Here is a 12,520-nt window from a genome sequence, read left to right on the forward strand (position 1 = left end):
TTCATTCTGAGATAGGTTGGAGTGGGGTCATGTCACACAGTGTTGCACTTTCAGGGTGCGCTTAGCGTTCCTGTTATCAAGATGGAATGCAGTGATTGTTGTTTGTGAGGATTTGGCTTGAGCCTCCATGATTCTCCATGTTGTTTAGGTCCCCATTCAAGGTGGACTCGATGTCACTGAAGGTGGCTGGTTGTGTTACCAGGACAAGGTCATTCTCATATGCAAATTTGCATGACTTTGTTGGTGGCATGCCGCTCATGTAAACATTGAAAAGCATCAGTGCTACTACTGAGCCTTGTGGCAGTCTGTTGTTGAGGAACTAGGGTGAACTCACTTCATTGCCCAAGTGGACATGTAGCTGCCTATTGCTCATAATATTCCACAGCAGATGTAGTGGTTTGTGGCAGGAATGATCCTTGCAAGCTTCAGCATCAGGCCTTTAATCCAGACCATATCGTACTATGCCATACTATGTGCTATATACTATGTACAACTAATAAGCAGTTGTGGAAGCCATTTATTATGTCTGTGCAGTACTTAGTACAATGGGGCTTTGATCCCTAATGGGGCCTCTGCATATCCCTGGAACAGGAATCATTGAATTAATGATCAGGTCCAGGGAGTGAACCAGGCAATGTTACTGTTACTTTACTGTGAATGAAAGACGGGAAAGTATTTATTTCAACTTATCTGTAAAACAAAAATAAACTTATTCCTGGCTCTGGATGCCTTTGGCAAACGATAAAACACAAATGGATTTAGCAGCATAAATTCACCCCACAGCAAAAAGTAGCCAATCAAAAGATTAATCTTAAAATGATAAATCCTCCCAGGAACACCAGCCCTCATCAGCTTCCTTTTCCCTCAAAGTCTGGGCAAGCAGAGGGGTTAAGGTCTACTGATTCAAGGTGGTTAAATAGATTACTCCCCAAGAGAGGGAGGAATACTAACGTCTCATGAAGAATGCCCTTTTGGCAGCAACCTCTCTTAAACCAATGAGGCTCCTGTTACGTTACACCACATATTCTTTATGGAAATATGCTTACAATATGGATCTGGCATAACTGAGATATATTTTATGCAAGATGGGTCTTGTAAGGTATCATTGGAAAGGTTATAATTTACTCAGTGTGATTACCCAATTTGTATCAGTCAATATTCCTAACTTTAGATACGGAAATATGTAACAATTACAACTGGGTGTGTATTTGGGGAAACACCCACCAGACAACGGGCCATTAGCCTTGATGGGCCATTAGGAAGAAACAATAAGACTTTGAAGATACTAATCTCTCTCCTTCCTGATAGGCATCCTGGGATGTTGCTGTGACACTACTAGGTCATGTGGTCATGCCACCTGGTATTAAACACCATCTTGAACTTCTAGTAATTTTCCACTAAAGGGAGGGGGAGATCAAGACTGGGAAACAAAAGATTCCCGCCTTATGTAAATCTTATTTAAGGCTGGGAAGTAAGCTGATCTTGGTTCACTCTTCACTGAATCCCCACCCAGGATGTCTGCTGGAAACACCTAAGGAACAAGGACAAAGGGAAAGGGGGAGTTAGTACTGAACCCAGGCTGGAAAAGGGATCTAATCTGTGAATAAGATACCTGAAGATTTAAACTGCAAGCAAGGTGGCTAACCTTCAAGAATTTCTGCAACCTGCCCCAAAAGCAACATTTAGGGTAAGAAATTACTTCTTGAAACCAGTTTCTTTAAGATCTTAAGCTTAGTATGCATGTTTTGTTTTGCTTGGTAATCTGCTTTGTTTTGTTTGCTATTCCTTATAATCACTTAAATTACCTTTTATAGTTAATAAACTTATTCCTTTTTTATAACATAACCCAGTTTGTGTAATTAATATGGGGGGGGGGGGCAAAAGCTGTGCATATCTCTCTTCACATTGAGAAAGAGGGTGAATTTTTATGAGCTTGTGCTGTGCAGATCTTTCTATACAGCACAAGACAATATTATTTTGGGCTTACTCCCCAAAGGGGGTGTGCACTTGAGTGCTGGGAAATTTCCTAGCTGAATCTCCCCATAAAGAGTTGCTTGCAGACTCTGTGATTCTACAGCTGGGGTGTGTGTGTGTGTGTGCACACGCGCTGCCAGAAAGCCTGATTCAGCAAAACAGGGATCCCAGGCTAGTGGAGCAAGCGGACTCAATGAAACCCCAGCACATCAGGTGGCATCCCGGACGGGGGAGGGGTCCAACCTGTCACCACTCCAATACAGGTGCTACTGTTGACAGCAGTTGCAGCAGTATCAGACGAGGAGTCAGGACGGATTCACACATAGGCAAGTCACAAGCTATTGTGGGCTCTATGCTTCAAAACCAACCCCTTACCCTCCTTGCAGAAACTGATAGGCAGCCAGTGGACAAATGAAGGATGTTGAGGTGACACAGTACTGTAACTCCCTTGCCTACTGAGACTTAGAGTATAGTGCAGAGTGCTCACAGAGAGCAAGTACACAGCATTGGCCTACATCTTTGTTCAAAATGTAACCCAAGAACCACCCCTTGGTTTATATCTTGCAGCTGTAAATGTTCAGATCTTTACTTTCTCGTTCATTTTATTTTATTTCCTTGAAGAGGCAGCCACAACTGGTAGGAGAAATGATGACCCAGCTAGTTTACTAAGGTCTTGGAAATTGAAGTGGATGATAACTGGGGTCCAGGGCAACCAGCAAGGAGAGAATTGTCTCAGAGAACAGACACTTTCTCCCTCAAGCCCATGTTTCCTTGTTCCAGGGCCGGCTCCAGGCACCAGCCGACCAAGCACGTGCTTGAGGCAGCACCTTGGAAGGGGCGGCCAATCTTGGGGTGGTGGGAGGCGCTCAGGGGATTTTGTTTTTTTGGTTCGGTGGGGCGGCGCTTGAGGTTTTTTGTTTTTCTGGTTTTGTTTCAGCAGTGCGGCACTGGGGGGGAGTGGGGGCTGGCGCTCGGGGTTTGGGCGGCCTGGCGAAGCCTGGCGCTCGGGGGGGGAGGGGGGTGGGGGTTTGGGCAGCCCGGCGCAGCCCGGTGCTCGGGGTTTGGGCAGCCCAGCATGGCCCACAGCTCGGGGGGGGCGGGGGTTTGGGCGGCCCGGTGCAGCGCTTGGGGGTGGGGCGGGGGTAGGGGCAGCGCGGCGCTTGGGGGGAGGTGGGGGTTTGGGCAGCGCGGCGCTCGGGGGAGTGGTGTTACGGCAGGGCAGCGATCTTTTTTTTTGCCTGGGGCGGCAAAAAAGTTAGAGCCGGCCCTGCCTTGTTCACAACAGAAGATGTGTGGTTAAAACTCATTCTATTGTCCAATTCTGAATGATAGCTTTGTGCCCCGATCCTACAACTACCTTCACATGAGTGGCCTAGCAGTAGGGCCTTGATTTTTGTTGTTGTTGTTGTTATTGTGAATAAGCTCTATTGCTATGTATGACAATAGAGCCTTTTCCTATGATGTGCTCAGTTGAGACCATTTTTTATGCTAATGGTAGGAACATTTTCCCCACAAACATTTGCTTGGATTTCCTATTTGGTTATCTCGGAAGATTATTATTTATGTGTGATTTGATTTTTATAAAAACAATAAAAAATACAAAAAGGTAAGTGACTTACAGCTCGTATATGTTTCCAAATACTGCACACTTCACAGGATTACCAATAGTACTATGCAACTCCTCAAAACTGCAAAACCAGAGAATACAAAATCCAACAACACTACATCATTAGGTTGGGGTTTACAGCAGTAAAATAGACACATATGTATATAGGGGAAGGAGATGACTAGGGATGGGAGGGAAAGGAGATGGGGTTAGGTGGAACAGAGGTCTGGCATTCGTTGAAAAGTCTGAACATCTTTTATGCAAATATATCTAAAAAGGGGCTCCAAATTTCTTCAAACTCATTTAATCAGTCTCCACAGGTATAAGCTATTCTTTCTGCGGCTGCTGACTCAGGCAGGTCTGAGTACTGTTACTTTAATCTGGGCATAACCCTACTCTTCCACTTTTGTAAAATCATGCACTTGATGATCACTGCAGTCCTCAAGAACCAAAGTCTTTTGTGGCAGAAATCAACCCAGCTTAGCAGGTAAATATACTGGGATATAACTTTCAGCAAAAGTTTGGCTGTTGAAGTTGATCACTGTTTTAACTTTTGTGTCCACCTCTTTCCATGGCTGCCTGTCTGTTGGACAGTCCCATAGCATATGCATCATGGAAACTTTATTTTGAAAATGGCAGCAAACCACAAAACACTGGTCAAAGTCACAAAGTCCTCAGCAGAACTGGGCAATGCTATCTTTGAATAACAGGATAACAGGTGTCTTTTAAAAAATATATATTTTGATACATGTAGCTACTTATGTACAAACAGAACACAATATAAACGAATCTCGTATCATTTCCTCCTAGGGTTAGAATAATTTTGTCTTCCAAAATTGCCTGCACAAACAAATGTTGGCCTTCGTGAATCAAATTATTGAAAAGTTCCTCTCTCCGTGACATCTCTTGCTTAAATGGCAAAATACAGGTTTCTCCAGCTTGACTCTGAGTTATTTAACCAGCTGTTTAGCTAAAATGTGGGAGATCATTTTGCAGTTTCAACAGATTTCTGCCAGGAAGGAGGAAATCTGTTACTTGAGCCCCAAAGCACTGTAGATTGGTAATAAGTACCATGTTGAAGTCGTTCAGAAAATCTTATTCTCTCAATTGTCAGAGTTGCATGACTCCAGTTGATTTTTATTGGAAGTAACAGTTAAAATCCCACATACTGCTTTATAAATGTTGGAATAAAGATCTGACTTAAGCCCATAACAACACAGCAACAGTCAGAGTTAGGTTCCCCTTGTGGTGCTGATATGCAGTCTGAATACCATAGGGAGTAGCTAAGTGTTTAGAGACATCTGCAAAATTTGAGCACATATGGGGGAGGAGGGAAAAAAATTGCGGCCTTAACTCTTAAATTGTCTCGCTTCCCTGGAATGCGGTGTCACCATTATTATAATTTGACATTAGATTTGGTTTGGTTTGCAAAGCAAATAGAAAACTGAAGAGAAGAGAAATACTCTTGTGGTCAAAGCATTGGGCAGAGACTCTGGCAGAGCTGGGAAATGAACCTTAGACTTCCTGTGTGACCTTGGGCAAGTCACTTAATCTCTCTCTCAGTTCTCCCTCTGTAAAATGGATAACAACACTTCCTTTCTCCATCGATTTAGATCTTTTTGGAGCAGGGGTTTTTACTGTGTATGTACAGCACCTAGCACAATGGGGGCCACAATTTGAGTTGGTTGGAACACTTTTCAAACTAAATGTATTTCGCTGAAATATGCTGTTTCATTGAATCCAAATGGTTTCACCAATACAGTGTCAATTAAGCTTTCCTCCAGAAGGACTCGCTCGTTACTTCTGATGAAAGACAGCAGAATAAAAAACCTGGGCATTATGAGTAGAAAACAATTTTTTGACACAACTGTTTTGTAAAATGGTCATTTTTTTATTCTAATGTGAAACAAACAAATTTCAAACCCGAAAAGTTGTTGTGAAATGTTGTCCTATGGCCAGCCCTAGACACAATCTTTATTTCTACCTGTTGACTTTATCCTAAAACAAATAAGTGCATGAAACTCTTTTTCCACCCCTGAAATTATAGGGGATTCCTAAGGAGCCCCTCATTCTCAGTGACAGTGATGGATGCACAGACAACCTATCAAAGAATACTCAGTTGACAAATTTGACTGTAATAGAGCAGTCAAGGTCCATTGTCTCAGAGCTCAGTTGGGAAATCTTTAATCTGAAGATTTCTGACTCATTAGCATGTAGATTATTGATATTATGGCCCCTAATGGCTCCATGTGAGCAGTTATGGTCCACTGGACCAGTAAATCTGCACCGTGATTCCTCATTTGATCAAACACTAAATTCTATGTAGGTTTTTATACCATGCTCATCACTGTGGTACCCAAGCTCAGTACAGTAGTGCATTAGTCCTATTGCTCAGCATCTGTCACATGTTGGCTGTTCTCTTTTCTTCTCTCCAGGGGAAAACTGTGTTGTTTTGGTAGGGTTTTGTTTTTTGATATTCTGCCTTGGACAAATCTTACACCATTTTTGGTGTAAAACAAAATTCTATACATGTGGGGTTTATTTGATTTTTTTTTTCAGGATATTCAAATGCACTTTTCCATGGACAAATGAAAAAATTAAACAAACCCTAATCCTTTTTTAAATCATAGGCACACAATAGATTTCTGAAGCTATTAACATACTTTTTTCCTTCCTATAATTGAAAGGAGAATGCCAAGATTCCATATATTTAATCTACTTTCTAACTTTATGGGTAGATTTTCAAAGGCACAAATGGGAGTTAGGTTTCCAATTCTCACACACTTATGCCTTTGAAAATCTCCCCCTTTAAATAGTAACACTTTCTGCTTAGTGTTTAAAAGGTACTTTACAGGACAAATAGACAGACATTCTGCCCTGAAAAATTTACAATCGAACTTTAGGTTTGATGTAACAAATAATAGAGGGTTAGGGTGACAAAAGACTTGCTTTTCAGCAATAAGATAATATGGCTATTCAATTTACTTCTACTTGATTTCTAGACAATTCAATTGAAACTTAAAAAAATGTGGTGGGGGGTGATGATGATGATTGTAAATAGTGAAAAAGTTAATATATAGTATTTGGAATTTTTGTCACTATTTTTACAGGACCTACAAAAATGCAATTAAAATGTTTTTGCTGATTTTGTAGCAACAATAAAATTGGGCCAGTTTCTTAGCTATTGATTGGCATAAACAACATTGACTTCAGTGGAACTGCACTGATTCACATGAGCTACTCTCAGTTAAAACAAGGATTATGTTGATGACAGTTACACAACTGAGGCAAAGGTTTTTTTTCCACTCATGAGATTCTTTTAAACTGCAGGATTGTTGTGAGTTCCTCCCACCCTCAACAAAAGAATCACGGGCCATGTTGCACCTTTGATTATTAATAAAGTTTCGCCACCCTGCGGGGCACAAGAGGAGGCATTCTCCTGCAGAGGGAGACAACCTCTACTGCACCTTTTTGAGAGTGCAGTGGGAATGTGACCTTGCTATGGATAGGCTGATGCAGGTGGAGGCAGGGCACAATGAGATGGTGGGGAAAAGAAGGATGATCCAGTGACTAGGGCACTAGCCTAAAGTTTGGGACACTCAGATTCAATTCCCTGCTTTGCTACCACCTTGTAAGCTTTGGCAAGTCATCTAGCCTCTGTGACATACCAGGTTACAATCCAAACTATAGACCAGCTGTGTCACTCTGCCCAACAAACTTGTTTGCCTTACAATGCTTTCAGCATGCAAGCAACACCTTGAGTGTTTGTGTGTAGCTGCAGCCTGCCAGCCACACTTGGGTTACACTCTGGCTCTTCCCAGCCATGTTTATACCACAGGGTGAGCCCAACACACCCCCAGTCTCATGTTTTTTGGGGAAAATCTATGTCCTGTACTGACCAGCCCTCTCCTGGACAAGATAAATTATATAAAGTCTGTTTTCTTTGATAGAAATAATTTACACACAACTTGCCACCCCAAATGAGTTTCCTAGCCACTTCAATTTAAACACACTGGATTAGATAAAACAAGTTTATTAACTACAGAGCGATGTTAAGTGAATACAAGTAATGAGGCATAAATCAGAAATGGTGACAAGAAAAATAAAGATAAAATGCTCCTGGTGCCTAACTTAACTTTGCTTTGAATTTAACATGTTTTTTTCTCACCATGTGCTTTCAGCAGTCTTACTCACAAAACCTCTTAAATCAGGACCCCTTTTCCCACAGTCAAACGAAGATTTCCTTTGTTGCTTTTGGCGCAGAGAATATGATAGGCAGTGAGAGAGAGATGGGTCCATTGGGGTGTTTGTCCCTCCTTTTTGTAGTTTGTCCCCATTCTGAAAAAAATATATTTCCAGCTGGGTAGCAGGAGACAAAGTCAATGAGGAAGGAGGTTCCCTGCTGCCTTTTTCTTACCTGTTTGAGTACTCTTTGTTTCCCTTCCTGCTTGATGGCTCTGTTTACTGCTTGAATGCAAATTAAGCAGAACACAAATTCCTTTGTTTGAGACAGACCTGCTTGACAACCTCAGTTTGGAATACTATATTAACACTACACAGTGGAATCTTATAACTCCTCATACAATGTTGCCACACACATTTTATCAGGACAATACTGATCAGTAAATCATTTGAAAACTAATAATACCTTACAATGTGTACTTTACAAACTATTGTAATAATCCTTGTACAAGATGTGAATACAGGGATATAGCCTGTCAGTGTCTTTGTGCCTCAGTTCCCCATCTGTAAAATGGGGAAGGTGATATTTCCCTACCCCACAGGGGTGTTGTGAGGATAATGCATGCAAGAGTGTGAGGGGCTCAGATACTACAATGCTGGGGGCATGTGTTACCTTATATAGGACTATTGTCACTGATTTCAGTAGAGTTATTTTGGATTTACAGCATTCCAAGTGAGAGCAGGATTTGGCCCTAAGACTTTGAAACCACAGTAGGACTGGAAGTTGGTTAAGCACAGAGTGCCTACTTCTCTTTTCTCTTGCACCAGTTTTACACTGATGTAACTCCATTGACTACGGTGGATTTGTTCCTGATTTATATCAGTGCAAGTGAGAAGAGAATTAGGCCCCAGACCTTTTGCTAGTGTTCACCAGTATTGCCATTGTCTTTGGGGTGTGGTTTTGCTTTGTTTTAAATCATGTGTCTCATAATATTTGGTGGCTTTCTTAAAGCACTGTTTGGAGCCAGGTCATTTTTTGGGAAGCTCAGCATTCATTTATTTTACATACACTTTTAGTCCCTGGGGGTGCTGAGGAGTTTGAAAACGTGACCCTTAATGGTCCAAAAGCCACCTCCAAAAGGAACCTCATCTTTTATTTTTAAATCTCCTGATTTTTCAGCAGGCCTGACTCCTGGGTTCTGAACACTTAGACATACAGTACTGCTAACCCCATTTGTGTCCTCCCTGACATCTGTAATGTAGGTCCAAATTCTGCCTGGCACCTATGTGTGTGCACAGTGGGGTGGAGGGTGTGAGGAACACTCCCTCCCCTTGTTGAGGTTCTGTAATGGCCACATAAAATAGTAGTCCCTATACACAAGGAAGCAGAGAAGCTGATCCTTCCCTATTCTCTCTCTCTCCCTCCACACTCGCATCCCTTGGAAAACAAGGTGACCCAAAGGGGTGGAGTCATGGCTCTGAATCCACCCCCCTTGCACTGGCCAGCCTTGTGCGTGGGAATAAGGTGCACTCTGTAAAGCAGTGTCGAAGCTGGCAAGCATAGCAAAGTAGTATACCTCCCTCAGACTGAATAAGCCCTGGTACCTCCCTGGAGCAGGATTGCTCTGCATCAGTCCACAACAGAGTGCTGTGCCTACAAAGTGCAGCTGAGCCCTGAGCTTTTACACTCTTTTCTCTGTTTAATCAGTCTTTGCCTAGTATTCTCTTTATCTCTTTGCCTCAGGATGGATGTATTAATTTATGTCCTTTCTCAATCAAAGGATTTCTATTTAAAATGTCAGCTAATTATACTAAGGGAATTGCATTCAGTCTGTAACTTTTTCGCCCCTGGTTTGGGCTATGCCTTTTCAAGAATGTGCACGTGCCAACATACAAGTGTTTGCACAAGCTGCAATTAATCAGCTAGGCAGCTAGAGACATTTTCAACCTTCAAGGGGGTTTACTGCACTGTAGTGCAGATCAGACTTTTCTTCTGAATTCACCTGGAGTCCTTCCCAGCTCCCATTGAAATCAGTGCAAACATCCTCATTGTCTTCAGTGTGAGCTGGATCAGGCTGTGGATGGATATATTAGAATTATTATTTGTATTACTATTCCACCAAGGAGCCCTAGTCATAAAGCAGGGTCCCATTGTGCTAGGCTCTGGACAAACACAGAACAAAAAGACAGAGTAAGTAGAAGGCCAGAGAAAATGGATGGATACAGGCAGAGTATTATATATGGCTAATTAGGGGGAGCTGAAGTTCAAAAGTTAACTGCCATAAACGATGCCATAGTGTCAATGGGACTATCACCCCACTGATCTGCAGTGCTCCCACTCTCCAGCCTTGGGGAAGGCGGACAGGCCTTGGAGCACAATTGGCATGACGCTAAATATTTTCTCTTCTGGTTAATACAATACATTTGATTTCCTAGTTTTCATTGCGGGCCTGCTCCTATAGAGGGGTAAGGACTTCTTGTGGGAGTACTTCCAGAGTGTAGATGGGAGTGGATGGTTCTCAGCACCTTGCAGGATTAGGCCCTGGTGTGTTTTACCCAAAAGTGGGGGAAGGGTTTTGAATGGGGCCTGGGTTTGGTTTTCACTAGGAGAGGGAGATAGCTGGTGTGGGAGCGAAGTAAGCAGAAGCGTTACAGAAAAGAATTAAACAGCCAATGCAGACAGGAGGAGGAGGAAAAAGGAGTGGTGGAAGTGTTTTTGAGGGAGTAAATCTGAGAACGGCGTTGTTTTTAGTTTTGTGCCTCCTTCAGCACTAAATAGAAACAGACAGCCTTTTATGAAACACACCCATGAAAAATGTCTAAAAGAAAAATCATAAAATCATGAAAGTAGGAAACAAGTTACTATCCCTGGCAGCATTCTCAAGAGTTCCTTCCTTCTCCCACGTTTGCAGCACATTATTAAACCTCTCTGAATAAGAGCACAGTTATATCCAGCAGCTAAACAAAGGGCCAAAACAGCATTCCCAGCCTTCCTTTAGAGCAACATTTTAAAATCACACATTATGTTCACTCCCACCCAAAAGGTAATTTGAACTCTGGACAAACTATCTCCATGTTTGGAAACAAGTACCCGCACCTGGTAGCTCTGCCAGAGGAGAATGGGAAAAGAGTAAACTATACCAAACTATCGGATGGGAGAGACAAATGAAAATACTCTCCACCTCAATTCCAGAAAGCAGCCCAGAAAGGCAAATAGCACAGTCTCTATTATGCCTCCCCCCCACCCCACCCCACCCTTAAAGACCCAATGTAACTGTGGCAGGAATGCATAAAAGTGGCAGAGAGTCTACAGAATCCTGCTTAGACAGAATACTTCAAAGTCCAGGGGTCGGCAACCTTTCAGAAGTGTTGTGCCGAGTCTTCATTTATTCACTCTAATTTAAGGTTTCGCATGCCGGTAATACATTTTAACGTTTTTAGAAGGTCTCTTTCTATAAGTCTATAATATATAACTAAACTATTGCTGTATGTAAAGTAAACGAGGTTTTCAAAATGTTTAAGAAGCGTCATTTAAAATTCAATTAAAATGCTGATCTTACGCCACCAGCCTGCTCAGCTCGCTGCCAGCCTGGGGTTCTGTTCACCTAGGCCGGCAGTGGGCTGATCAGGGCCTGCAGCCGGGACCCCAGACCTGGGGGGGCGGTGTTTCAGGGGTCAGGGCAGAGGGCTGGGGGCTGGGGGGGTGCAGGGCAGAAGGCTGGGTGTGTGTTGGGGTGTGGGGGGTTCAGGGCAGAGGGCTGGGAGTGTGTGGGGGGTGCAGGGCAGAAGGCTAGGTGTGTGTTGGGATGTGGGGGGTGCAGAGCAGAAGGCTGAGTGTGTGGGGGGGGTTCAGGGCAGAGGGATGGGGCTATGGGGGTGCAGGGCAGAGGGATGGGTGTGTGTTGGGGTGGCGGGTGCAGGGCAGAAGGCTGGGGTGCTCAGCTCGCGGGGTACTCCCCGCCCCCTGCCCTGAGCGGCTCATGGCAAGGGGCTGGAAGGGATATGCCCTGTTCCACCCCCTTCCCCCAGGCTCCGTCCCTACCTCTCTCTGCATCCTCTACAGAGCTGTGTGCACGCTGCCAGTCTTCCCCCGCCCCCTCACTAGGGCCATCAGCTGATTGGCGCAGGGAAGGAGAGGGGCAGGGGCAGGAAAGCACCTCGCTGGAGGAAGAAGCGGGGGAGGGGGGAAGCTTGGCTGCCGCAGAACCAAGCTTCTGCCTCCTGCCCCCACAGGGGAGAGCGGTGGGCGGGGGGCCTGAGTGGGACTGGGGACTGGGACTGTGGCAGGGAGCTGCATGCCACTCAGAATCGGCTCACGTGCCATGTTTGGCACACGTGCCGTAGGTTGCTGACCCCTGCTTCAAACATATAATTTACTTAACATGTCCTTTAAGTCACACTAATTTCACTGGGACTTAAACACATGCAAATCAACAGAAGCTATATCCAGCCCTAAACAAGGGATCCCACTTGAAATACAGGACAGATGCTCATTCTATCACTGTCTTTCAGTCAGTGAGATATGAGAGCATAGGTGCAGTGCAGCACCCCCAGGTTTTATGTGGGGTCCCAGCTGCCGGCTCCGCACCTGCCCCCAGCTGTAGCCCCAGCCTGACCTCCTTATGTCTGTCTGAGTCCCCCCCTCCCGGAGACACGGCCCTGCTCCCAGCTCTGGGGGGTGGAGAGGGACAGGGGTAAAGGGGCTGGCTTTCAGCACCTCCACTATTAAAAGTGTTCCAGCGCCACTGAATGAGAGCA

The sequence above is a fragment of the Malaclemys terrapin genome, chromosome 1, assembly GCF_027887155.1.
Source record: "Malaclemys terrapin pileata isolate rMalTer1 chromosome 1, rMalTer1.hap1, whole genome shotgun sequence".
NCBI classification, from domain to species: Eukaryota; Metazoa; Chordata; order Testudines; family Emydidae; genus Malaclemys; species Malaclemys terrapin.